At 41.9% G+C, this 26,265-nt stretch overlaps 1 long non-coding RNA gene across 1 annotated transcript; it reads left to right on the plus strand.

The window, feature by feature from the left end:
• Positions 1–550: 550 nt before the first annotated feature.
• Positions 551–20,837, plus strand: LOC133249533 (uncharacterized). The gene is made up of 2 exons (XR_009736998.1): positions 551–10,610; positions 11,132–20,837. It is a non-coding gene; the product is annotated as an uncharacterized LOC133249533 (long non-coding RNA).
• The last annotated feature ends 5,428 nt before the right edge of the window (positions 20,838–26,265 follow it).

Genomic DNA, 26,265 nt, shown 5'->3' on the forward strand with positions numbered 1-26,265 from the left:
AGGGAAGTTTTCAACTATTATCTCCTCAAGTGTTTTCTCATGGTCTTTCTTTTTGTCTTCTTCTTCTGGGACTCCTATGATTCGAATGTTGTAGCATTTAATATTGTCCTGGAGGTCTCTGAGATTGTCCTCATTTCTTTTAATTCATTTTTCTTTTATCCTCTCTGATTCATTTATTTCTGCCATTCTATCTTCCAATTCACTAATCCTATCTTCTGCCTCTGTTATTCTACTATTTGTTGCCTCCAGAGTGTTTTTAATTTCATTTATTGCATTATTCATTATATATTGACTCTTTTTTATTTCTTCTAGGTCCTTGTTAAACCTTTCTTGCATCTTCTCAATCCTTGTCTCCAGGCTATTTATCTGTGATTCCATTTTGATTTCAAGATTTTGGATCAATTTCACTATCATTATTCTGAATTCTTTATCAGGTAGATTCCCTATCTCTTCCTCTTTTGTTTGGTTTGGTGGGCATTTATCCTGTTCCTTTACCTGCTGGGTATTCCTCTGTCTCTTCATCTTGTTTAAATTGCTGATTTTGGGGTGTCCTTTCTGTATTCTGGCAGTTTGTGGAGTTCTCTTTATTGTGGCGTTTCCTCTCTGTGTGTGGGTTTGTACAGGTGGCTTGTCAAGGTTTCCTGGTTATGGAAGCTTGTGTTGGTGTTCTGGTGGGTGGAGCTGTATTTCTTCTCTCTGGAGTGCAATGAAGTGTCCAGTAATGAGTTATGAGATGTCTATGGTTTGGGGGTGACTTTGGGCAGCCTGTATCTTGGAGCTCAGGGCTGTGTTCCTGTGTTGCTGGAGAATTTGCTTGGTATGTCTTGCCCTGGAACTTGTTGGCCCTTCTGTGGTGCTTCGTTTCAGTGTCGGTATGGAGGCGTTTGATGAGCTCCTGTCAATTAATGTTCCTTGGAGTCAGGAATTCCCTGGAGTCAGGGTTTGGATTTAAGCCTCCTGCTTCCAGTTATTGGTCTTATTTTTACAGTAGTTTCAAAACTTCTCCTTCTATACAGCACCATTGATAAAACATCTACGTTAAAGATGAAAAGTTTATCTACCATGAGGGTCACCCAGAGAGGTTCACAGCGTTACATGGAGAAGAGAAGAGGGAGGAGGGAGTTAGAGGTGACCCGAATGAGATGAGGTGGAATCAATAGTGGAGAGAGTGGGCTAGCCAATAATCACTTCCTTATGTGCACTCCACACCTGGACCGCTCAGAGATGTTCATGGAGTTATACAGAGAAGAGAAGACAGAGGAAGGAGACAGAGGTGGCCAGAAGGATAAAGGGGGGAATGAAAAGGAGGGAGACAGATCCAGCCAGTAATCAGTTCCCTAAGTGTTCTCCACCATCTGGAACACACAGAAATTCACAGAGTTGGGTAGAGTAGAGAGGAGTTAGGGAGGAGACACAGGCGACCTGGTGGAGAAAAAGGAGAGTCCAAAGGGAGAGAGAGCAGTTAAGCCAGTAATCTCGTTCCCTAGTGAAAAATGGGTACTGAAGATTGGGTTCTTAAAGGTACAAAATTGGTAACAAATACATAAAAGCAAAAATTAAAAATCTAGAGTAGAGTTTGGAATTTTAAAAATACGATGTTAAAGAAAAGAAGAAGGAAAAGAAAGAAAAAACAAACAAACAAAAACAAGGTTGCGAAAATTATAAAGAAAATATAGGTACAAAATTGATAACTAATACCAAAAAGCAAAAGTTAAAAATCTAGAGTAGAGTTTGGAATTTCAAAAGTACAATGTTAAAAAAAAAGAAGAAGAAAAAGAAAGAGAAAGGAAAAACAAAAACAAACAATGTTGCAAAAATTATAAAGAAAATACAGGTACAAAATTGATATCAAATACCAAAAAGCATAAATTAAAAATCTAGAGTAGAGTTTGGAATTTCAGATATACAATGTTATATAAAAGAAGAATAGAAAGAAACAGAGAAAAAAAAAGTCACAGAAATTATAAAAAAACTATAGGTACAAAATTGATAACAAATACCAAAAAGCTAAACTTAAAAATCTAGAGTAGAGTTTGGAATTTCAAAAATACAATGTTAAAGAAAAGAAGGGAAAAAAAAAAAAACAAGGTCAAAAAATTATTAAAAATATATATGTGAAGTTTGCTGAAGAAAAAAAAATAGGGTCTTTTTTTTTGCATAGTAATAGGTTATAAAAGTGAAAATTAAAGGAATAATAGAGGACTTAAAATTTTTTTAAAAAATTAAAAAAAAGAAAGAAAGAATGATCGTAAAAATAGTAAAAATATATCGAGGACTTTCTCTGGTTTTGTTGTGAGTATTGTGGGTTCAGCTCATTTTTGGCTAGTTCCTTGGTCCGACTTCTATTTCTCAAGATCTATAGGCCCCTTCCTATGTAGTCAGTAGTAACCACAGGGTTTTAATCTATTGCCTGTAGCTTCCAAGGTGGTTCCCTCTGTTATAGCTTCTTCTGTTTGCTGGACTCTTCAGTGTCTGGTTTCTGCCCTGACACAAAGGGGACGGTGGAGGACACTCTTTTTTTTTTTTTTTTCTTTTAGGCTCACTTGTTCAGTCGCGCTGTGGGGAGGGAGGGAGGGATGCTGCAAATAAGTAACACTGGCGTGTGCTTGCAGTGCCTCAGCCACACTGGGTCTGCCCCCGCTCACGGCACGTGAAGCCTTCCTGCCCACACTGCTCAGACTCTAGGTTGTTCCACTGGGAACCATCCGTGGTCGGCCCTGGGCTGCCTGCACCTCCCAGGTCCAAGCCACTCAGGTTCAGGCACTCGGGTAGTCCTCAGAGGCACAGACTCGGTTGGGCCTGCGTTTTGTGCCCTTCCCAGGTCCAAGCAGCTCAGGTGATAAGGTGTTTCGCGAGCGCGATTGCTGTGACTTATCGCCTCCCCGCCGATCGGTTACCTAGGTGTACAACCGGCGCACCTTCTCAGGGAGATGTTGACCATCCAGACCCCCAAGAAGTTTTAGTTAGCAAAGAAGCCTGCTTACAGTTGTATAGATAATGTCTCTCTGGGGCTGCGATTGCCCCCTTCTGGCTCTGGCTGCATGTCACCGGAGGGGGAAGGTCTGCAGCAGGCTATCTCTGTTCAGTCCTTTGTTCGGTGCTCGGGCCTGGCGGTGTCTTAGGTTAGGGCTGGCTTTTCGCGTGATAGATATCCCACAGTCTGGTTTGCTAACCCAGATTATTTTGCTCAGATAGCGCTCGAATATTCAGGCCAGGTCCTTACTCTATGTGATGCAGCCCGCGCCGCGCCTCCCTGCCCAGCCCCCGCTTGCTAATGGCGTGTGCAGGCGTCTGCGCTGCTTCTCCGCTGCGGGAGTTACCGTAGGGCTCGCAATCTGCGAGTTTTAATTGTTTATTTATTTTTTCTCCTTGTTATGTTGCCCTCTGTGCTTCCAAAGCTCGGCACAGATTCGGCAGTGAGAAGGTTTCCTGATGTTTGGAAACTTCTCTCTTTTTAAGACTCCCTTCCCGGGACGGAACTCTGTCCCTCCCTCTTTTGTCTCTTTTTTTGTCTTTTATATTTTTTCCTACCTTCTTTCGAAGACTTGGGTTGCTTTTCTGGGTGCCTGATGTCCTCTGCCGACATTCAGAAGTTGTTTTGTGGAATTTACTTGGCTTTTAAATGCTCTTTTGATGAATTTGTGGGGGAGAAAGTGTTCTCTCCATCCTACTCCTCCACCATCTTGGCTCCTCCCCGATTCACAGATTTCTAATGAGAGGGAGAGAAGAGGTAGAGAAATGAAAGTTTGAAAGAGCCTCTGGACAGAATGAGAACAGATGATTAAGAAATAGGTCTCATTGCCCTGAGAGAAATGAAAAGTAAAAATGAGACTAGGCTGTGTAACAAGAGAAGGCAATGGCACCCCACTCCAGTACTCTTGCCTGGAAAATCCCATGGACAGAGGAGCCTGGTAGGCTGCAGTCCATGGGGTCACTAGGAGTCAGACACAACTGAGTGACTTCACTTTCATGCATTGGAGAAGGAAATGGCAACCCACTCCGGTATTCTTGCCTGGAGAATCCCAGGGACGGGGGGAGCCTGGTGGGCTGCCATCTATGAGGTCTCACAGAGTCAGACACGACTGAAGCGACTTAGCAGCAGCAACAGCAGGCTGTGTAACTGGCACAGCAAGAAGTGATGGATCTAGGACATTCAGTCTAGATGACATGGCTGGCAGGCTCCAGCCCCCGACTGATATGAAAAGCAGTAAGATTTGGAAGTCAGCCTCCTCTGACCTAGGAAACTCCTCTCTCTTTGCAGACTGCTGAGACCACCCGTCTCTGGACATGCCTTTTGAGAAATAAGGGAGAGCCAACAAACCCAGTTCCCCTAGCTTGAACTATCGTACATCTCCAAAGGCTTGCATATACTTTGCATTGTTTTCCAGGTGAAGGGATGATAAAAAAACAAAGTGGGAAGTTTCCATAGCTGAGCTGAGTTGCCATTCCCCGTCCCTGTGTAATAGTAACTAGACTGGGGTGGAATGACCTCAAGTATAAGAAGGTTATACTTGAGGTATAAGACTGGTTCCAAATTGGAAAAGGAGTATGTCAAGGCTATATATCGTCACCCAGCTTATTTAACTTTATGTAAAGTACATCATGCAAAATGCTAGGCTGAGTGAAGCACAAGCTGCAATCAAGATTGCTGGGAGAAATATCAATAACCTCATACGCAGATGGCACCACCCTTAGGGCAAAAAGCGAAGAAGAACTAAAGAGCCTCTTGATGAAAGTGAAAGAGGAGAATGAAAAAGCTGGCTTAAAACTCAAACATTCAAAAAACTAAGATCATGGCATCCAGTCCCATCAGATCAGATCAGATCAGATCAGATCAGTCACTCAGTCATGTCCGACTCTTTGCAACCCCATGAATCACAGCACACCAGGCCTCCCTGTCCATCACCAACTCCCAGAGTTCACCCAGACTCATGTCCATCGAGTCAGTGATGCCATCCAGCCATCTCATCCTCTGTCGTCCCCTTCTCCTCTTGCCCCCAATCCCTCCCAGCATTAGAGTCTTTTCCAATGAGTCAACTCTTCGCATGAGGTGGCCAAAGTACTGGAGTTTCCACTTTAGCATCATTCCTTCCAAACAAATCCCAGGGCTGATTTCCTTCAGAATGAACTGGTTGGATCTCCTTGCATGGCAAATAGATGGAGAAACAATGGAAACAGTGATAGACTTCATTTTCTTGGGCTGCAAAATCACTGCAGATGGTGACTGCAGCCATGAAACTAAAAGACGCTTACTTCTTGGAAGAAAAACTATGACAAACCTAGACAGTGTATTAAAAAGCAGAGACATTACTTTGCCAACAAAGGTCCGTCTAGTCAAAGCTATGGTTTTTCCAGTAGTCACGTATGGATGTGAGAGCTGGACCATAAATAAAGCTAAACACTGAACTGATGCTTTTGAACTGTGGTGTTGGAGAAGACTCTTGAGAGTCCCTTGGACTGCAAGGAGAGCCAACCAGTCCATCCTAAAGGAAATCAGTCCTGAATATTCATTGGAAGGACTGATGCTGAAGCTGAAACTCCAATACTTTGGCCACGTGATGTGAAAAACTGACTCATTGGAAAAGACCCTGATTCTGGGCAAGATTGAAGGCAGGAATAGAAGGGGATTATAGAGGATGAGGTGGTTGCATGGCATCACCAATTCGATGGACATGAGTTTGAGTAAGCTCTGGGAGTTGGTGATGGACATGGAGGCCTGTTGTGCTGCAGTCCATGGGGTGGCAAAGAATCAGACATGACTGAGCGACTAAACTGACTGATAAGAAGGTGGCAGGGTAAGACTGCAGCAAGCATGAGAAACTTCATAAGTTCCTGGAGTGATGTAATCAGCCAGGGCTTTCTATGGCTTTTGAGCTGCAGGCACAATGGAGGATGGCATCTGTGAGATTATTTGGGGGCACTGGAGAGGATCAGCTGGTGGAATAAAAAGGAAAAGTGGGACAAGGGGGTAGGCTGTGCCTCAGAATCACAATACCAGGAATACTAGATGACTCCTTACTAGTTTGGAACAAGCATCAGAGGAGGTCAAATTTTCCAAGGCAGAGAATGAGATATACTAAGGTAGAGGACAATTAATGACCACTTAGGTAAAGAGGACTCACCCAGGGGTGCTCCACTGTCCAGCTCCCGGGCTAGATTCCTGCCTGGCATACAGGAGATGTTGAAGGATGTCCTGGAGGAAGGGCATGTAGAAGACCAAGACTCTCAGTAGGAGACGATCACTCCAGTGGGGAGAGATCTAGAAATAGAACTGATGGTCAGTGGAAGGAAATGGAAGAATGGATCTCGTGGCCTGACCCCAGGACTATGACATTGTCATAGGCACAACAACACATTTAAGAAGCAGAGAAAGAAGCATTGTCATCATTATCCCACTTGCCACATCCTAGCTGGATGAGGCTTAGATAACACTGTTCCATATTCACAGGTTGCTCACCCTGAGCTTGGGATCTCTCTTTGAGACAAGGGGCAAGAGCAGAAAATGTGCCAAATGGGCTTATATTTTCAGAAAGCTGTTGAGAAAAAGCATCAGGTGAGACAATTAATATAAAAGTTAGATATAAGATCTTCCATAATATGGAGTGACCAAAGATCCCAGGAATAAGACCAATTCTTATTCTAAAATGATAACATTGTTGGGAAGTACATGGATGACATACAAAGTTTGGCTTTCTGCAGTGGCTAAGTTGTCTGGGACAACCTCCTGCAACCTAAGAATAACTAGATAAGTTAGGCAAAATATTAAAAATCTATTTGAAGGAATTGAAAAGCTACTAAGGAAGTGAACATTTGTTAGGCAAAGATCTAGAAGAAGAAAGAAGCCAAGAGAAATGAGCCTGGTATTCAAGGCTCATCTTTTTCCCTCCAGGCAGTTTTCAAGTATGAAAGTGAAAGCAGAGGCTGAGGGGCTCAGATCTTTTGAAGGTCTCATGGGGAGGGGGGATGACAAAATTCCCAGAGTTCAGAGTATGCCAAGGAGGATGGGTTCTGGTCACCAGATCTAAGGTTAGGACCCTGAGAATCTGTGAGAGTCAAGGCTGTCTATGAATAACGATGATCTAGAAATAGACCAATACTCACAGGACTAAAACTCTGTTCCAAATCAATTCAGTCCCTCATGAAATTAAGGTAATAGCCTCTAACAGCCTGACAAAACCAGAAGTAAATTCTCTCTGGAAAAATGTGTCATCCACGAGGGATACATATATGAAGTCAAATTCTATTCACTCATAGAAAAATTCAAATTAAAAGCAGAGATGTAATTTATCTTCAGAGAAGCTAACAGATTAAATGTGTGCATGCATGCTAAGTCGCTTCAGTTGTGTCCAACTCTTTGCCACCCTGTGGACTGTAGCCCGCCAAGCTGCTTTGTCCGTAGGGTTCTCCAGGCAAGAATACTGGAGTGGATTGCCATGCCCTCCTCCAGGGGACCTTCCTGACCCAGGGATTGAACCTATATCTCATTTCTCCTGCATTGGCAGGCAGATTCTTTAGCACTAGAACCACCTGGGAAGCCCAAATGAAGAAAATAACGCAAAATCTAGTGATGCTGACCTTAATGTTTTCACACTAGATATGAGTATCTTTGGTTTCTACTGAGACTTCTTTTTAAATTTTATTTATTTATTTGCTGCCTGAGGTCTTGTTTGTGGCATGTGGGATCTTTTATTGTGGCGCGAGGGCACATGGGATTAGTTGCCCCATGGCATGTGGCATCTTAGTTCTCTGACTGAAGATTGAACCCACGTCCCCTGCATTGGAAGGCACATTCTTAACCACTGAACTGCCAGGCAAGTCCCTGCTGAGACTTACTTCTAAGCTTGATCTTGCTGCCTTTTTGGAACATGTGAGTTCATACCTCTCCACCTGTTCCAGCAGGTGCCAATCAGCCACAGACTTGGCTAAGTCTTTAATATCCTCTTCCTTAGAAATTTGAACTAAGATATACTGAGTCAGTCAGGAAGGTATAGGTGAGTATGAGATCTATAATGTCATGAAGATTTGGGGTAGGTTGACATTTTACATTGTTTATATTGGATGGCATCACTGACTCAATGGACATAAGTTTGAGCAGACTCCAGGAGATGGTGAAGGACAGGGAAGCCTGGCATGCTGCAGTCCACGGGGTCACAAAGAGTCGAATACGACTGAGCGACTGAACAACAACAACAACAACAACATGCTAATAAATCAGAAATAAAAGCTGATTAGCAAAGAGCAGGAGCAAGAAGCAGATATGGGACATGCAGTTCCTTGAGAGATGGATGGGACAGCTTGGTCCCCAGTTTCAGGTCCATAACCCATTTCCCCAGGTCTTTGCTCAGCTTTTTGATGTCTATTTTTGGATATCTATAAGACTATTGGGAGAAGGCAATGGCAACCCACTCCAGTACTCTTGCCTGGAAAATCCCATGGATGGAGGAGCCTGGTAGGCTACCGCCCATGGGGTCATGAGAGTTGGCCATGACTGAGCGACTTCACTTTCACTTTTCACTTTCATGCACTGGAGAAGGAAATGGCAACCCACTCCAGGGTTCTTGCCTGGAGAATCCCAGAAACAGGGGAGCCTGGTGGGCTGCTGTCTATGGAGTCGCACAGAGTCGGACATGACTGAAGCAACTTAGCAGCAGCAGCAGCATAAGACTATTGAAGCCTTGACATAAGCTTTCCTTTATTAAAAACTATCATACAGAACCTCATGTGATATCTATAATTTCTTGTTCGCAGTGTTAGCAATCATTAAAATAAAAACCAGGCCTATAAAAAGAACAAGATTTTTTGAAGGGGGAACATCAGTAGGAAAAAGACTCATAAGTGATTCAGATATTAGGATTATCTGACATGGAATTTAAATTAAATGAATATTTGTAAGGAAATTCAGCAGAGAACTGGAAACTATAAAAAAGAAACAAAATGAAAATTCTGGAACTGGAAAACCCACTTAGATGAAATTAACTCAGTGGATTGGATTTAACTGAAGATTAAACACTATGTAGACAGAATTAGTGTTGAGAAGATATGTCAGAGAAAATCCAGATGAAAGCACAGAGAAATTTTAAAATGTAGAAAATATGAAGACAAGTCAAGAGATGTATGGCACAGTGAAAAGCTGTAAAATACACATAATTTGAGTCTTGGGAAAATAGAAAGTAGAAGCAGCAGTATTTAAAGAAATGTGTTTTTTTTGGTCATTAAATCATGTCCGACTCTTTCGTGACCCCCATAGACTGTAATGTTCAATAATTTCCAAAAAGTAATGAAAGAAGACAAGCCCCAATTAGAGTCCTACAAACACCCAAGCAGGATGAATATAAAGGAACAAGACTTAAGTACATACAAGTAGAACTTCTGACAAAAACAAAACAAAACAAAACAAAACAGAAAGTCTTTAAAAATGGCCAGACCTATAAGTAACAACAGTAAAATATTATCAACAAGTTAAAAACAAATATATGTATATGACTGAATCATTTTGCTATATACCAGAAACTAACACACATTGTAAGTCAACTATACTGCTATTAAAAAAAGATAAGGAAAAGTTTGCAAAGGCAGTAAGGGTAAAAAGGAATACATTTCTTTGGCAACAAGAGCCTCAGTGGCAATAACAATGGCTACAGCCATTTCGAGAACCACCACTTCTCATCAAACATAATGAAACTGAGAAGACGGACCATACTTTCAATGTGCCAAAGTGAAAAATAAATTTGTTAACCCAGAATATTTACTCCATTGAAAATATCCTTTAAGAATAAAAGCAAAATAAAGACACCTTCAGATAACTGTAAATCAAAAGAATATGTTCCCAGCAGTTTTGCAGTACATTTAGCAGCTCATGCTAGATTGATGGACTGGATATTTTACTATTATGAAATATCCCTTCTTATCTTTAGTAATATCCATTGCCTTGAAATCTACTTTGATATTACTGACGTAAGGAGAGATATTTCAAAACAGTAAAATCTTCAATCTATCAGTTTGTTATATCTATCTATTGATATATTCAATCTATTCAACTTGTTTTATCAATCTATTATATATTCAATTTATTATATCAATAAAATATAACAAAAAGGGACAGAACCAAAAAGAAGATGAGACAGATCCACATAGAGATTTTATCACATCTTTCACTGATAGAATAAGCAGATAAATAGACATTAAGGATATTCAACATTTGAAGAGCAAAATGGTCAAACTTCATTGACTTACATAGCACACAGCTTTCAACAGCTTCAGAATAGGCATTTTTTCAGGTGTATGTGAAACAATACCAAAAGTAACCATGCTAAGTCACTTCAATCCTGTCTGACTCTGTGTGACCCTACTGGTTCAAAAAACAAATTTCAGATTTGCTTAACAAGATTCCAATAAGGTACCAACAGCAAAACTAAATAATTGTCTCAGAAGTCAGGTTGGGGATTACTCTTGAGAAGGGGGATAATAACAGGAAGAGGAAAAGAAATAGGCATTTGGGATGCTGATTCATCTGTTTCTCAACAGAAAAACCTTCCTACAAAACAAAATGAGGCAAAACTTCAAGCCTGGAGAACCCCATCAGTGAATTCATCTCAACATTTGAGGAAGAGGTAACATTAACATTTTAAATATTGCTTTATAATGCCAGTGTAACCTAAGGACTTTACAAGAAAGAATCCTTTAGATCAGTTTCTTTTGTGTCATATGTGCAAAATCTTAAACAAAATATTAAATTGAAGTTGATAAAGATGATCAAACTGGATTTATTCCAAGAGTGAAAAGTTAAACTTTTGAAAATCAGTCAATGCAATCTACTGTATTTACAATTGTATAATCTCAATAGTTGAAAAAATATTTAACAAAAGCATCTGATATTCATGAATTAAGTGTCAGATGATCCATACACTTAGTCATCTGAGAAATATAAATTAGAACCCCTAGAGGGGCTACAATGAAAAATAAAATGTCTGACTATCCCCAGTTTAGTGAGGAGATTGAATGACTGAAACTCTTATCCATGGCTGGTGTGAGTACACTTTGCTACCCATACCATGGAAAATCATTTGTCATTTGAACATACAAACTAAATTTGAACATACATAATCCCTGTGATTCATCATTTTCCCCCTAGGTATAACTCATCAGAAATGCTCGTGTCTGTGTGCCAAATGATATTGAAATGGAAGCAAACCACCCCTACGTGCAGTGCTGTGTGATTATTACAGTTCTACTACCAAATGAAAGAAATAAGATGCAGTTCATTCTCTGTAATTCCCTTTACATAAGGTTCAAAACCAGGAAAACTAATCTGCACGGTTAGAAGCGAGGTTTCCTCTGAGGAAAAGAAGAGTCGTCATTTGGAACCAGAGTAGGTGGGGGGCGGGGATGAAGTTCTAAGTTTCTGGTAGTGACTTGTTTGTCTTAGAATGATGGTTGTACAGGTTTTTTCACTTTGGAATTGCTTCTGGAGCTCTCCAATATTTATACCCCTTTTAGTTATATATATTCTACTTCAGTAAAAGAATTTATATTAACATGAAAGCATAGAAATTGTCCACTTTACTGAAGTTGTGAAATTTTTGCACTGCCATACAAATACTGCCCTGGTTTCTTTTTCTGAAAGGCAGCAGTAATTCATCCTATGAATGTATAAACCCCAACACAACTCAAGAATCAGGCAAGTGGGTGCAATGTATGTGGTATGTGAAGAATCCAAATAGATCCCTCGGCTGTCACAGCTGAGCTGTGGGGCTGCCAGGAATCTCAAGGATGAGAAGACAATTAAAGAAAATCCTTTATGGGACAAGGGCTTTGAAGAAGCCTCAGGTTAACAAATATCCAATGGGAACTCTCCTCCTCTGCTAACAGGTAGTCATGGATCACAAGCAATCGAGGCATGTAAAATTTGCCACCAAAGTAATTGTACGTGGGGCTTCCCTGGTGGTCCAGTGGTTAAGAATCCACCTTGCAATGCAAGGGACACAGGTTTGATCCCTGGTCTGGAGGATCCCACATGCCGCAGAGCAACTAAGCCAGTGCACCACAGCTAATGAGCCAGTGCTCCCGAGCCTGCGAGCTGCAACTGCTGAGCCCATGCACCGCAACTACTGAAGCCCTAGAGCCCAGGCTCTGCAAAAAGAGAAGTCACCACAATGAGAAGTCTGTGAACCCCAACGAAGAGTAGCCCTTGCTCGCCATGACTAGAGAAAGCCCACGTGCAGCAACGAAGACCCAGAGCAGCCAAAAAAAAATAGAATAAATAAATAAATTTTTTTAAAAAATAATTATACATAATACCTGCTGAGCTCTTTTTATGACCTGGGCCCACTTTGCAAGCAATAACTTATTTTATCCTCACGATAACCTTTTTCTAATTACACAGATGAAAATATCAGAGGCACAGACTGGTGTAGCAATTTGCCACAGTGTGGGAGTAAAGAGGCAAGATGTGAACCCAGGCAGTCTGGCCACAGGGCTCAAACTCCTAACGTCTGTCCACACAGCTGTTCCAGGCTAATTAGCAACTTTACAAACTGGTCTTGCACACATCTCAGTAATGTGACGGAAGGAATACAATTTTTTTTTTTAAATGTTCTGGTAGAATGTTTTTCCCACCCAAAGAAAATATTTTTGTTTTCTCCATTGCTGTGGTTAGAAACTCATCTGCCTGAAAAGCCCTTCCTTTGGCAGCTTTACAATAGAAAATTCTTCCTCCTGCCTAGTCGAGGGGGAGGCTTAGAATTAGGGGAGGCTGCTAGAAAGTTCTGACCTTAGGAGAGCTTCGCTGTGACAGCGAGTAACTACCTGTTTCTAGAAGCAATAGAAGCTCTCTCTTTAAGCCTGTTCTGCTCAGGACCCCATCTGTTTCCAATCCTAATTCTTCAGGAAAAGGGGAGATTAGAGACTGTGAAGAATCCACCTGCAATGAGGGAGAACTGGGTTTGATCTCTGGGTTGGGACGATTCCCCTGGAGAACAGCATGTCAACTCACTCCAGTATTCTTAACCTGGAGAATCCCCATGGACAGAGGACCCTGGTGGGCTCTAGTCCATGGGGTCGCAATGAGTTGGTCATGACCCAACGACTAAGCACAGCACACATCATTTTGTAACATCAGACTTTCCTCTGGGACACCATTCAGTTTTTTGTTTGTTTTTTGGTCAGGGCTTCTTGGTTTTTATTTATCTCTTTATTTGAAAATACATGAAATTCTATGAATTTGGTTTTTGTCTCTCTGATGAGAAACTGTGGTGTTGGAGAAGACTCTTGAGAGTCCCTTGGACTGCAAAGAGATCCAACCATCCATCCTAAAGGAGATCAGTCCTGGGTGTTCATTGGAAGGACCGATGATGAAGCTGAAACTCCAATACTTTGGCCACCTGATACGAAGAACTGACTCATTTGAAAAGACCCTGATGCTGGGAAAGATTGAGGGCAGGAGGAGAAGGGGACAACGGCAGATGAGATGGTTGGATGGCATCACCAACACAATGGACATGGGTTAGGATGGACTCAGGGAGTTGGTGATGGACAGGGAGTCCTGGCACACTGCAGTTCGTGGGGTTGCAAAGAGTCAGACGCGACTGAACTGAACTGAACTGATGAGCAACTGGGTCAATGTGGGAACCAGAAATCCAGATTTTGACACTCTACCACCTCCTTTAAGCTGTTAAGAACATTCTGCATTTCCAAAGTTTCACATTTTGGCTTAATCTGACTTAATTTTATAGTGACTGAAAGCTAGTTCCTTCTTCAGATTAAGTTCTAAGCAACTACATGTCCAAGGAATATACTACCAGCTATTACACATATGTATTTATGACTTGTTTCATTCTGTAAATGTGTTTCTGGAAATGGTTGATTAAAGAAAGTGACTTCAGAGAAGATAAGTCAACCCTGACACGGCTCGGATTGTTTAGGGGTGCCAGGCTGTCTGGGAACTCTGATTCCAGCCCAGGTAACTGTTGGGTGTCAGCAGATGGCAAAGGGTTCGCTGGGATGAAGTCTGACTGAAGCCAGTGTGAATGGTAACCGTTGCGGTGTTTCTGCTTGTCCGGGCAGCAATCTCAATGTGTGAGACCTGCTAGCCTGTCTCATCTCATACAGCTTAATTATATGAATACTAATTTTATAGATTCCTTTAAATGCCTACTTGGTGCCACAAACAATTCAAATATTTTTAGTCATCAAATAGGTTAAGAATTGGCATAGAAAGGCCAAGTTTACAAGGAGCCAGCCCTTCCCAGACTTCTAATTTCTGTTTCTTGGAGAAGAAATGATTCCAGTGTTCTCAATGAGACACATTTCAGTTCTATTGTTTTCATGTTGTGTCCCCAGATCGTAGCAGCAATCAACAACATGTGGCTGGGATGCTTTGCTTATTGCTCATGACTTACTAGTAAAATGTGTTCCTTCTCTAACTTTAAAATATTTTCAAATGATAAATGAGCATGGTTATAAGTTATATAATGCAGAGAGGATTCTAATGAAAACATCATCCACATCACTCACTCATTCCCAGCTCAATTCAAGCTGAACTGTGAAACTCTACAGATGCTAGAATTTTCTTAACAGCTTAATATACAAGAGTTAATATGGGTTTTAAGAAAACAAAAACAAGGGTTTTCTCTTGCTGTTTGAAGGTTTGTTCTCCAATTTCTCCATTTACTACTGAGTCATGTTATTCAGTTGGCTTATCATATCTTTTTCTCTAGTGTTTTAGATCTTAATCAAATATATGATGTTCGGGCAGAAAATCTGCATATTCATTTCTCTTGAATCTGTCAGAGAGTTGAGGTTGTGTCAACCAACTGACTTGAAATCTAAGGAATTCCCTGTGGTCCAGTGATTAGGTCCACACTTCACTGCCGTGGCCTGGGTTCAATCCTTAGTTGGGGAACTAAGATCCCACAAGCTGCTTGGCTAAAAAAAAGAGAGAGAGAGAGAAAAAATCTAAGGTAAAACAGGCATCTCCAAGAAGGAATGGGCTGTGAGCCCTTTCTTGACCAGGGCAGATGCTTTTAGATACAAGTTGGTAAGAATTCAACTACGGTTTTTAATGAATTGCTAAGGGCTAAATGTTACTAGAATAAAAATACAAAACTCCTTGGAGCTACAGAATTTGCACCAATTTGCAGGTTCTTTTGGAGAAGGAAATGTCAACCCACTCCAGTATTCTTGCCTGGAGAATCCCATGGACAGAAGAACCTGGTGGGCTGCTGTCCATGGCGTCACCCAGAGTCAGCCACGACTGAAGCGACTTAGCAGCTGCAGCACCAGCAGCAGCAGCAGGTTCTCTGGGGCTTTCTGGGTGGCGCTAGTGATAAAGAATCCACCTGACAATTCAGGAGACACGAGAGATGTGTGTTCGATTCTTGGGTTGGGAAGATCCTCTGGAGGAGGGCATGGCAACCCACTCTAGTATTTTGGCCTGGAGAATCCCAAGGACAGAAGAGCCTGGCAGGCTATGTACGGTCCATGTAGTCGCAAAGAGTCGGACATGGCTGACGCAACTTAGCATGCCCACACGTTCTTCACTGGAACTTACCAGGTGCTCATAGAAAGGCTGGGGACAGAGTGGTGACCATGACTGGGGTCATGACCAAGGAACACTGAGCTTCAGGATCACCTGCTCTTTATCTTCAGGGAGAGGCTGCCCTGTCCCTCAGGCCGCTCCTTGCACACACAGCCCTGAGACGTGGCCTGGGAAAGGGGCTGAGAGCTGGGGCTCCTGGCACTCCCAGTGGGAACGTGCCAGCACCTGCATGGTGGATCACCTCTCCCAACAAGGCCAGGAACCAGTCCTGGAGGCCCCGCCCAGAGGGTTCTTCCACGGAACCAGGCCTAGGCCACGGGCCTGCTGTTGAGCAGGAGGATGTGAAATAGTGGAACTGAAAGGTCAGAACTGCCCCTCTGGCCCTGAGGGATTGTAGGCAGTGATAAGAGAGGAAACAGGAGGGGAAGAATGAGATGAGGAAGGAGGAACTTAGGGATAAGACCAGGGAATGCTGAGGGCATCAGTGAAGACTCTGGGAGGAGGTCCCTCAGATCCTACTGCCTCCCACACACCTGGGGCTGCCAGAGCCCAGGCACCTCAGCCATGCAGCAAGTCCAGGAGGTAGGGGCTGGAAGTTAGCTGCTGTCTGTAGGCTGTGGTATGGCTCAGACCAGGCTGACAAGGGCCCAGAAGGGGATGCACTGGACCTAACCTACGTGCCTCCCTGGACTGCCTTGGCCACCCACCCCTGGGCCCAGTCATGGGGCTGCGGCCAGCCATGCTGGGCCTTGTCCACCCTCTGCAGCTCTTCTCTCGTGGTAGCCAGCCTGGGCCAGCAATGTGTGGCCCGAGTGAGCAACTGCCCTGGGCCTGCTATGGACCTCACCCTCTAACGGTGAAATGTGGGTCCCATGGAAGCCATTACAGCTGAAGCCAGAGCCCCGCCATTTTCAAGTTCAGGCACAGCATGCTTTCACAGGGGTTTGGCTTCTCTGAGTGCTGCACAGCGGGTCTGGGGAATGCAACCCAGACGTGCAGGAAAGTTTTGATTTGTGGGGTAAAGTTGGAACAGGGAGACAGGAAATGGAAGGAGCCCACAAATGCATTCCTTGCCCTTCCTCCTCTCCCCTTCCTCCCCCATTCTTGACTATTTAATGACTCCAGTATCCAGGCAGCAATTCTAGAGACATCCACAACCTTGGGCAGTCAGCTATGTGTCCTTGAACATCATCTTGTATTTGTATTCCCTTGTCCTTGTTCGGTGACCTTTTCCTCTCACTCTGGCTTCCTAGGGATTGTTCCCCATCCGCAGAACCCCCTAGGCTTCCCAGGTGGCTAGTGGTAAAGAACCTGCCTGTCAATGCAGGAGACAAAAGATGCAGGTTTGGTCTCTGGGTTGGGAAGATCCCCTGGAGGAGGGAATGACAACCCACTCCAGTATTCATGCCTGGAGAATCCCATGGACAGAGGAGCCTCGCAGGCTATGGTCTATAGGGTCGCAAAGAGTCGGACATGACTGAAGTGACTTAGCACGCACACGCAGGTCTCCCTGCTAATAATACACTGGCTTTTAAATTTGACCACAGGATCTATTTTCTAGGGACCCCAGGATCAGGCAGCAAGTGTGGAGGGTGGTTAAGGTTTTCTTCTGGGGATCTTGCCCTAAAGCAGACTATGTGGCCAGGTGGCCCTTGATGGAGGGCTTTAGGGCTAGAAGTGCAGGCCAACCTTAGTGTTTATGAGAGCCTGGGAAGGGTCTGGCAGGTGAGGAACAGCAAGAAAATGACAATAAGAGGTGCAGCCACTGGGCTGTCCAGTGACACCTTCCGCAAAGCCTAGTCTTTTATTTATTTATTTATTTAGCATTTAATTATTTGACTGCACCAAGTCTTAGTTGCTGCATGTGGGATCTGTTTCCCTGACCAGGAATCGAATCTGGGTCCCCACCATTGGGAGCGCAGAATCTCAGCCACTGGACCACCAGGGGAGTCCCCTTGCAAAGCCTAATTTGAGAATACTTTCTCCCCAAAGCCCCCAAAACAGAGTGTGTTCCTCATGTACCCAGACACTGACCAGAGAGGGAAAGAAAGGAGATAAAAATCAGAGATGAATTCGTCCTGGTGAGGCTGCTCAAACCAGTCCAGACAGTTCCCTTACTTTTCAACAGATTAAAATTTTATTCAGAAAGGAGACAATTTAGATTTGGGAAAGATATAAATATTTTTTATTGGCAAGTCTAAGTTGTTTCTCCTAACCTAGGAAGAATATCAGTTAACAAGTGAAAGAAAAAATCCAATTTACTCTGCAAGCCTACATGGCCTTTGAGCAGTTTTGTGGGCTACCTGTAACTCACTGGAGGACTCGGTGAGAACCAGGATTACAGGACTGAGGAGCATCAGAAGTGGCCATGGACTGGCAGATGGCTGGCCAGTACAGCCATTAGCTGACTTTGTGATTGGGAGGTAGTTCTTTCTTTATCTTGAAACGTGGCTGCTTGGCCAGATCCATGTTTCTAAGGCAGAGGTTGCAAACTGCAGGTGGCCACAAGGGCCAGGGAGTTACTGGAGTGGATGAAGTGGACCTCACGGGAACTGTGTGAACTGGAGAATGTTTGCTCCGTATGAACAGGCAGGCACTGCAGAAAAGAGGGTATGGTGTTCCCAGGGAATAGCTTACATTTATGGAGGCAGATAGATGATCTCATTTTAAGCTCACAGTAACCCTACATGGAGCTACTGTTACTATCCCTATTTTTCAGATGAAGATGATAACATGAGTTGCTTCGAGTCCTGAGGCACAGAGAGGTTAAATAATTTGAGGTCCAAACAAGCAGGAAAGTGGCTGAGCTGAGCTTCAGACACAAGCAGTCTGATGCCAGAACATGCCTGGTAATGATAGCACAACTCTGCTGATTTCCCATGATTAGTCAGAAACTGAGATTTTAAAAACTTTCAGAAAATGATCAAATGAACTTATTTATATAATAGAAACAGACTCACAGACTTAGAAAACAAACTTATGGTTACCAAAGGAGAAAGGTTTAGAGAGGGAGAGGGATAAATTAGGAGTTTGGGATTAACATGTACACACTACCATGTATAAAACAGATAATCAACAAGGTCCTACTGTATAGCACAGGGAACTGTATTTAAATATTCTATAATAACCTAACTGGGAAAAGAATCTGAAAAAGAATAGACATGTGTATAACTGAATCACTTTGCTGTACACTTGAAAATCATACAACATTGTCAATCAACTACAACATTAAATAAAATTTTGCAATTAATTAAAAAAATTTAATATCCCAATTTAAATATTCAGAGTTTAAAAATACTCTGCAAGCCAAAGAAAACAGAAGTGTAGGCCAAGACATGGCCTGTGTTGCCAGCATGTGTCTGGCGTTCCATGAACAGTAGTTAGGCAGTATCCTTGGAAAGCAAAATTTTTGTTTTTTTCCCCCCAGATATTCATGGCAAAGTTTTAACTTGGTTTTTCTACAGAGCAGTCAAGCTGGGCACCTACACTTTTACCGATAATGTTTTTTCATTGCTCCACACATTTCCAGAATTCTTTTGGAATTGTCTTCACAAAGGTTTACAAACCAGCTATATTATTTTGTAACCGTATCTCCTTTTTAAACGAAACTAGCATTTCCCTGTGTGATTCCAATCATCTTCACCAGATGTGGCTCTGAATCACTTCTAGTTATTTCCAGAAATCACATCCATTCCGAATGCATGGCAATTTACTGCCCGGGGAATCATTCAAAAGAATGTATTTCAGAAATCATTAAAATACATTTATAGCCTTCAAGATAACAACCTTTAAACAGACACAGCGATTCATCTCTTCATGTTCTTATTGGTTAAAAAAACCCAGCCTCTGATATCAGGCTTCATCTCATTTATATTAGCTGAGTTGATATTCTGGGCAATGATGTGATATTATCCCTTATAAATTCTGCCATACAAAATCAATCATCTCTTTCTTTCTCTCTCTCTTTGGTGCTAAAAATTATGGCAAGGTACAGAAATTTAGATAGTTTAAGTCTACAATAGGATAATACCTGAGGTCTTGTAAAGCTGATCAGTGTGCACTAGATTCGTTTTTCTAGACTTTTTGCTGTGTATGAAGGTGGCTCTGTGTAGCATAGCCTTTCTAAACACACCTGCAGTTTTCCTTTAGTTCCTGGGATGTGAAATAAATTCCAGTGTAGTTACCAGCCACATAAAGAGTACAGTTTTCCACAAGTAATTTAATGGGGAAAAAAACTAAAGAGGAATATGAAATGAAGAATATCAGTGGTGGCCAGTTGGACAGATCATCCTGTTTCTGTTGCATCCATTCTCAACTCACAGTCTTCCCGAAATGGGGTGGGGAGGCTGGGCCCTACCCCATTACCATCTGCTCCCCCTCCTAGCTTAGCAGGAATAGGACTGGCTTCCAGCTAAGCAATATTATTCTGTCTCTATTGCATATGTTCTACAATCCACATATTTTCTTTCTTTCTTTTTTGTATTTTAAACCCATCATCTTCTTACCCTAAGCAAGTATTAGTGCATTTATTGTTCTTTCTGCCCAATAGTTTCTAGACTTGGATGTTTTGATCAGAAGTTTTTCTTTTAAAAATGGCTGGAATTAACATAGTAATGTCAATTTAAAATTTTTCCATGTAAGGATATTAAAAAGAATACCTTCTTTTAAAATGAATAAACAACAGGGTACTAATATATAGCATGGGGAACAATGGCCTGTGATAAACTATACTGTAAAACAATTTTTTAAAATATGGAAAAAAAGCCTGCTAAAATGTGTTCAAATATGTGGAGTATAGATGTACCCGATACTGAAACAACGCCAGGGTACTTCAAAACAGGACAAGCTGAGCAAATTAGTACATGCTCTTTATATTCCCTAGATTGGGAATTGTTTATAATTATAGTGGCAGAGAGTAGCATAGTTTGTCTTTTATACTAAACTTTATTGGCTATTCTGGACCAAAAGAGGAATATTTATTGTATAAATATTTCAAATGGGAACACATTTGTCTGTTTGTTTTAAAAAAAAATACCATCTATGATTGCTGCCATTTGATTAAAGGTGATTTTAATCTTTAAAAGAGTAAAAAAAAAAAAAAGACACAATCCTAGAATAAAAGATGATGAAATAAAAATTTCTCTTCACACCCTATATGATCACACCCATTCTTGAAATGAAATGAAAATAACAAGTGTAGGTAAGAATGTGGAGATATTGTAACCCATGTTCCCTGTTGGTGCAAATGTAAAGTGGTGTTCTAGAAAACAATTTAAAAAATTAAAATTTTCATATGCTCCAACTCTTCTACTTTTGGATATATATATACCTGTAAAAATTGAAAGCAAGGTCTTGAAGAAATATTTGTACACCCATATTCATAGCAGCACTATTCACAATAGCCAAAAGGTGGAAGCAACCAAACTGTTCACTGGCAGATCAATGGATGAACAAAAAGTGGTATATAGATGCCAAATAATGTACAAATCAAGAAAGAATGAAATTCTGACATATGCAACCACATAAATGAAACTTGAGGACATTATGCTAAGTGAAATAAGCCAGTCACAAAAAGACAAATACTGTATGATTCCACTTATATTAGGGACCTAGAGTTATCAAACTTTTAGAGAAAATAGAATGGTGGTTGCCAGGGATGAAGGAGAGGGGGATATGGGAGTTATTATTTGATAGGTACAGAGTGGCAGTTTTGCACATTGAAAAAATTCTGCATAATAACGCGAGTATACTTGATACTACTGAACTGTAGACTTAAAAATGCTAAAGATGGAAAATTTTATATGTTATGTATTTCATAACAGTTAAAAATGAAAAAAATTAAAGAAACCATTGTTCTCCTCTTCAAAACAGAACAAACCCCATTGTATATGGGTGTGTCTCTTGCTTCACTCATGTCTCAGCAGGCTGGTAAAACCTCATCATAGTTGGACACTGATCCTCAGTGGCTGCTTGGGGATCACTGGACCAGGAGGCCTCATGCTTCTAGGAGGGAGCCCGGGTTCTAGGCAAGAAACAGAAGGAATAGTGAAATGTCCTTGGCCTCAACCAACAGGGAGTTTACCTGGGACAGGGCAGGGTTCTAGGAGGAGCTTGGCTATGTCCTCTAGGCAGTGGGAGCCTGCCAGTCTCTGGCCACTCAATTTCAGATGAGGAATCTAACTCTGGAAATGTGTAATCTTATTTATTCCCCTTAGCATGGGGTAACAGTCAACTATTTTAAGGACAAGCATTGATCAGTGGAATGGATGCTGGCTGAGTGTTGAGGCAGGAATCTGGAGCACCCCCGGCTGCTTTAGTGGGTGCTCTGCCTTTGATTGTACAGCAAGGAAATCAAATCAACATTGAATATTCATTAGAAGGACTGTTGCTGAATCTGAAGTTCCAATATTTTGGCCACCTGATGCAAAGAGGCAACTGCTTGAAAAAGATCCTGATACTGGTAAAGACTGAAGGCAAAAGGAGAAGGGGAGGCAGAGTATGAGATGGTTAGATAGCATCACTGGCTTAATGGATATGAATTTGAACAAACTCTATCATTCACTCTATCATAGTGAATAGGGGTCTGGTGTGCTGCAGTCCCACGGGGTTGCAAAGAGTGGGACACAACTTAGACACTGAACAACAACAACTACCTTTGTTGGTGGGACTTCCCTGGTGGCTCAGTCAGTAAAGAATCCACCTGCAACGTCGAAGACCTGGGTTCGATCCCTGAATTTGGAAGATCCCCTCAAGAAAGGAATGGCTACCCACTCCAGTATTCTGGCCTGGAGAATTCCATGGACAGAGGCGCCTAGTGGGCTGAAGTCCATAGGGTCACAAGGAGTAGGACACAACTGAATGACTTGCACCTTCAGGAATCTTGGGGAAGCTGCTGAATGGATACCAGTGTTTTAATCTCCTACCCTCACCCACTAGCTTTATTAAGGTGTAATTGACAAATAAAAATTATAAATATTTACAGTGTATGATGATGTTTTGATATATGGATACATTGTGAAGTGATAACCTTAGTCAACTCAACATACCCATTGCTTCACATAATTACTATTTCTGTGTGTGTTGATGAGAACATGTTGCTTGACCAGATTTCAAGTATACAATTGTTACTTATAGTCATGATGCTATATATTTGTTGTTGTTGAATTGCTAAGTGGTCTCTGACTCTTCTACAACCTCAAGAATACTGGAGTGGGTTGCCATTTCCTTCTCCAGGGCGTCTTCCTGACCCAGGGATCAAACCTCAGCCTCCTGCATTGCAGGTGGATTCTTTACAACTGAGCCACCAGGGAAGCCCATGCTATGCATTAGATCTCCATAATTTATTTATCCAACCTGCAGATTTGAAGCTTTGTACCCTTTTACAAACATCACCTCATTTTCTCTACCCCCCACTCCCTGGCAACCACCATTCTACTCTCTGCTTCTAAGTTTGACTTTTTTAGATTCCACATATAGGTGAGATCATGCAGCATTTGTCTTTCTGTGCCTTGTTTATTTTCCTTAACATAATGTCCTCTAGGTTCATCCCTGTTGTCACAAAAGATAGGATTTCCTTCTTTTCTAAAGCCTAATGATATTCCTCTGTGTATATATACACCACATTTTCTTTATTCATTCATCCATTGATGGACACTTAGGTTGATTCTATATCTTGGCTATTGTAAGTAATGCTGCAGGGAACATGGGCATGCAGATATTTCTTCAAGACTCAATTTCATTTCCTTTGGAAATATACTGAGAAGTTGTACTTCTGGATCATAGTGCCAACTAAAAATTGGCCCTTGCCATCTGCCTCTACCACTGAAGGAGATGTGGGTTTGATCCTTGGATTGGGAAGGTCCTCTAGAGAAGGAAAGGGCAACCCATCCCAGTATTCTTGCCTGGGAAATCCCATGGACAGGGGAGCCTGGCAGGCTACAGTCCATAGGGTCCCAAAGCAATCTTCCTCTGCAGGGATTAAGCCACAAACTGCTGTACTGCTAATCTTCAGCACACCCTGAAAGGAGTTCGGGATGGAGATCAGGAATGTGTTCTCTGGGAAAAAACAGCAGAACAAACCTTCAGATGGTTAGATATTTTCAGGAGACAATTTTATGAGCCCAATTCTTGTACCTCCTCATGTCTAGAAAAGCACTAAAATCATTAATGATGACCTCTGCTCTTCATGACTAGCAGCAAGCCCTTACCAAAATGTACGTTTTACTGCATATAACCCCCTACACTAAAATCGTATATAATACTGACCTCTCATCTACCTCTTTTGAGCAGTTTCTCAGAGCTATCTGAAATGCTGTCTTCTGGGCTATAGTCTTCATTTTGTGCCCAAATAAACTTTACTTACGACTCTCATGTTGTGCATTTTTTTTCTGTTGAAAACAGGTGGTTTCAATTTTTAATTTTTTGAGGGATATCCATACGATATTCCATAATGGCTGTACCAATTTACATTCCTACCAACAGTGTATATGTGTTCCCCTTTCTCTGCATCCAAAACTTGTCTTTTGAAAATAGCTATTCTAACAGATGGAAGTTACACCTTATTGTGGTTTTTGGTTTGTATTTTTCTAATGATTAGGGATGTTGTATTTTTTCATGTATGTGTTCTTTTGTGAAATGTCTTTTTAGGTCCTTTGCCTACTTTTTAAAAAAAATTATTTTAATTGGAGGCTACTTTCTTTACAATATTGTCGTGGGTTTTGCCATACATTCACATGAATCAGCCATGGGTGTACATGCGTTCCCCATCCAGAACCCCCCTCCCACCTCCCTCCCCATCCCATCCCTCAGGGTCATCTCAGTGCACCAGCCCTGAGAACCCTTTCTCATGTATCAAACCTGGACTGATGATCTATTTAGCATATGATAATGTACATGTTTCAATGCTATTCTCTCAAATCATCCCACTCTCGCCTTATCCCACAGAGTCCAAAAGTCTGTTCTTTACATCTGTGTCTCTTTTGCTGTCTCTCATATAGGGTCATCATTCCCATCTTTCTAAATTCCACATATATGTGTTAATATACTATATTGATATTTTTCTTTCTGACTTACTTCGCTCTGTATAATAGGCTCCAGTTTCATCCACCTCATTAGAACTGATTCAAATGCATTCTTTTTAATAGCTGTGTAATATTCCATTGTGTATATGTACCACAGCTTTCTTATCCATTTGTCTGCCGATGGACATCTAGGTTGCTTCCATGTCCTGGCTATTGTAAACAGTGTTGCGATGAACATTGGGGTACATGTGTCTCTTTCAATTCTGGTTTCCTCTGCGTGTATGCCCAGCAGTGGGATTGCTGGGTTGTATGGCAGAAAGTGAAGAGGAACTAAAAAGCCTCTTGATGAAGGTGAAAGAGGAGAGTGAAAAAGTTGGCTTAAAACTCAACATTCAGAAAACGAAGATCATGGCATCTGGTCCCATCACTTCATGGGAAATAGATGGGGAAACAGTGGAAACAGTGTCAGACTTTATTTTGGGGGGCTCCAAAATCACTGCAGATGGTGACTGCAGCCATGAAATTAAAAGACGCTTACTCCTTGGAAGGAAAATTATGACCAACCTAGATAGCATATTGAAAAGCAAGGTCCATCTAGACAAGGCTATGGTTTTTCCAGTGGTCATGTATAGATGTGAGAGTTGGACTGTGAAGAAAGTTGAGTGCCGAAGAATTGGTGCCTTTGAACTGTGGTGTTGGAGAAGACTCTTGAGAGTCCTTTGGACTGAAAGGAGATCCAACCAGTCCATTCTGAAGGAGATCAGCCCTGGGATTTCTTTGGAAGGAATGATGCTAAAGCTGAAACTCCAGGACTTTGGCCACCTCATGAGAAGAGTTGACTCATTGGAAAAGACTCTGATGCTGGGAGGGATTGGGGGCAGGAGGAGAAGGGGACGACAGAGGATGAGATGGCTGGATGGCATCACTGACTCGATGGGCATGAGTCTGGGTGAACTCCGGGAGTTGGTGATGGACAGGGAGGCCTGGCGTGCTGCGATTCATGGGGTCGCAAAGAGTCGGACACGACTGAGCGACTGAACTGAACTGAACTGAATGCCGGTTCTATTTCCAGTTTTTTAAGGAATCTCCACACTGTTCTCCATAGTGGCTGTACTAGTTTGCATTCCCATCAACAGTGTAAGAGGGTTCCTTTTTCTCCACACCCTCTCCAATATTTATTGTTTGTAGACTTTTTGATAGCAGCCATTCTGACTGGCGTGAGATGGTACCTCATTGTGGTTTTGATTTGCATTTCTCTGATAATGAGTGATGTTGAGCATCTTTTCATGTGTTTGTTAGCCATCTGTATGTCTTCTTTGGAGAAATGTCTATTTAGTTCTTTGGCCCATTTTTTGATTGGGTCACTTATTTTTTTGGAATTGAGCTGCAGGAGTTGTTTGTATATTTTTGAGATTAATTCTTTGTCACTTGCTTCATTTGCTATTATTTTCTCCCATTCTGAAGGCTGTCTTTTCACCTTGCGTATAGTTTCCTTCATTGCACAAAAGGTTTTAAGTTTAATTAGGTCCCATTTGTTTATTTTTGCTTTTATTTCCATTACTCTGGGAGGTGGGTCATAGAGGATCATGATTTACGTCAGAGTGTTTTGCCTATGTTTTAGGAGTTTTATAGTTTCTGGTCTTACATTTAGATCTGTGATCCATTTTGAGTTTATTTTTGTGTGTGGTGTTAGAAAGTGTTCTAGTTTCA

This window comes from Bos javanicus, chromosome 6 (genome assembly GCF_032452875.1).
Source record: "Bos javanicus breed banteng chromosome 6, ARS-OSU_banteng_1.0, whole genome shotgun sequence".
Lineage (NCBI taxonomy): Eukaryota > Metazoa > Chordata > Mammalia > Artiodactyla > Bovidae > Bos > Bos javanicus.